General features: G+C 30.0%; 1 long non-coding RNA gene across 1 annotated transcript in view; it reads right to left on the bottom strand.

The window, feature by feature from the left end:
* Nucleotides 1–2,030: 2,030 nt before the first annotated feature.
* LOC18589425 overlaps nucleotides 2,031–2,884 on the bottom strand; it is a 16,578-nt gene continuing 15,724 nt past the window's right edge. The window contains exon 2 of the long non-coding RNA XR_001929962.1: nucleotides 2,031–2,346. This is a non-coding gene — a long non-coding RNA (uncharacterized LOC18589425). The remainder of the gene's footprint in view (nucleotides 2,347–2,884) is intronic.

Here is a 2,884-nt window from a genome sequence, read left to right as displayed (position 1 = left end):
TTAAATGCATCTTTTTATACTTTAATATTCGTGTCTACAATATTGGTGACGAAGTTTGGCATAGTAGGATGGCAAAAACACAAATTCATACGACACTCGCACTTAATTGGGTCGGCACAATCCTTTACTGTATTGCACGGAGTATTTATATTCCTTGCCTCCACTCCAACTTGTAAACCAGCAAAATTTTTGACACCAACCACAAGTTAAACTTCACTTTAACGTAGTATAATGTTAATGAAGAAATCATTTATATTACGATAAATAAACTAAAGAAAGATACCAAGTGCAAACACGAAGAGTGCTGCCAAGAAAATTAGCTTGAATGAGAACTTCTCCATATCTTTTTGAACAATGCTGTTTTCAAAAACCTATCAAATAGTAAATGCTAAACTACTTTTCTACTATACACGACTGCTTGAAATGCTTTGAAAATATAAGTGAAGCCTCCCACCTAAATAGGTAATTAATCTTCTTAAAAAGGATAAATATATTCTCGTGAAGATTACATTCTATTTAGAGATTTTTTTTCCATAAAGAAAATATATTTACTTATTATTGGAACATTTTATCCAAATATTCCCAACACTTTGGTTGCACTTAAGAACATTTTCCTCACCTCAAGAGTATTCAAGAAAACATGCTTATTTTCTTGAAAAGGCTCCGTTGTGGGAATTTTTGAATATACTCTTAAAAATCACATTTTTATTTTTAAATTTTAATTTAATTTCCCTTTTTTCATACCTTTATTCTTCGTAAAGTAAATATTGATTTTATTATGTTATGAAACTATTATATTGGAAAGTCTTCTAAATTCTAGCAACACTTCGGTGAAAATAGAAATATTCCTCACTTAGAGAATTTCTCGAGAAGTTCGTCTCTAGAAATTTCTCAAAAATTCTCATCATAGAAGATTTCATATGTTTTTCTAATCACAAATTTAAATATGGGTAAAGCACTGTAAAACACAATGATCATGCATATTTTTTATTTATATTTTCCTTTCATTGTTCTTGTTTTTGTCCTTTTATTTTATTTTAATTACAAAAAATTTTGAAATTTTATCTTTATTATTCGTTATTGATGATATTGTGAATTAATTTGGATGGTTGAATAAATTTTTACATGCTCTCCCAACACTTTGGTGGAGTCTCAAATTATATGTCATCCTAAGCAAATCAATTTGAAAAATTTCACTACATAATTCAAATAAAATTCCATCACAGGGAATTAATTGAAATAAAAGGAAAGTAAGTGCACGACTGAACTTGGCTCAAATCCTCTATTCATTGATTTAAAAAATGGCATGACGATGAGTTGCCAAATATGTGTTCAAACCTATTTTAATTAATATTGTAAAATTTTATTTATGATCGTCTAAAAGATAACTTGAGTGTATTTTTTTCTCTTTATAACAAATTGATTGACACATTCTTGAATGAATGCAAGTATGCAACAATTCTATACCAATTAATATGATAGACTTGATAGATACAAGAATGACATAGCGTAGTAGGATTTGAGAGTAAAAGTGTAAAACCATTAAAAATCTCTAGCAATTGAAAAAGCCTTGAAAGGTCTGAAGAACCATCCAATATCAACACATTAAGTATATTAGATCATTCATATTCACTATTTTATTTGTTAGTGAAACCTTTGAACAGGTTACAAAAATAAATTACTAGAATCATCACATGAGGCTATCAACTAAAGTGCACCATCAATAATTTCTTGGATGAAAATCCTCGGATATATGGTTGGAATAGGTCTAATGCATTTTCCAACATGTCTAAGAAGTTTAGCTTCTATGAGAAGTTACTCAATTTCTACAGTTATTAATGATTTGTTTATTTTAAGTTAATAACCAGTATGACATGTTGCTATCAATACAAGCAGTGTTGCCTTAGTCTGAAATATAATCATGATTTGGTAGTCATTTTCAAGCTAGGGAAGAGAATCCAAACAAAGAAATAAAAATTGAATGCAACATAGATATACAAATCATAAGAATGGAAAAAAAAGAAGACAGATTTTGGGTCATTCGTTATGAAACTAATTTATTATATTCATATCAACATCTGAGAAAGACAATGTCTTCTTATGATACGATTTATTCAAGATTTGTTTCATTTGCTACATTCTTAGCATATAAGTTATTGTTTTGTTTTTTGGTTGCATCTCTTTATACTTGAATATTCTTGTTTGCAGTATTGGTGATGAAGTCTGGCATAGCAGGATGGCAAAAACACAAATTTATACGACACTCGCACTTGATTGGATCGGCACAATCCTTTACTGTATTGCACGGAGTATTTATATTCCTTGCCTCCACTCCAACTTGTAAACCTGCAAAATTTTTGACACCAACCAAAAGTTAAACTTCACTTTAACTTTGTAGAATGTTAACGAAGAAAACATTTATAATTGCTACAAATCAACTCAAGACAAATACCAAGTGCAAAAACTAAGAGTGCTGCCAAGAAAATTAGCTTGAATGAGAACTTCTCCATATCCTTTTCGATAGTATTGCTTTGAAAAACCTATCAAATAGTATATGCTAGAAGAATGTATACGAGTGCTTGAAATGCTTTGAAAATATGTTTATATAGGTGAAGCCACCCATCTAAATAGGCAAGTAATCTTCTTAAAAAGGATAAATATATTATTATAAAGATTACATTCCATTTAGAGACTTCTTTCCATAATGAAAATATGTTTACTTTTATTGGAACATTTCTCCTAATATTCCCTACACTCTGGTCAGACTTAAGAACATTTTCCTCATTTCAAGAGTATTCAACAAAACACACTTATTTTGTCACGACCCGGAACCTCCATCAGGCCCATGACAATCGCCGCGACGTCCCGATTGACACTCATTATC

The sequence above is a fragment of the Theobroma cacao genome, unplaced genomic scaffold (genome assembly GCF_000208745.1).
Source record: "Theobroma cacao cultivar B97-61/B2 unplaced genomic scaffold, Criollo_cocoa_genome_V2, whole genome shotgun sequence".
In the NCBI taxonomy this organism is placed as follows: Eukaryota; Viridiplantae; Streptophyta; class Magnoliopsida; order Malvales; family Malvaceae; genus Theobroma; species Theobroma cacao.
This window is presented reverse-complemented; position numbering and strand designations above follow the sequence as displayed.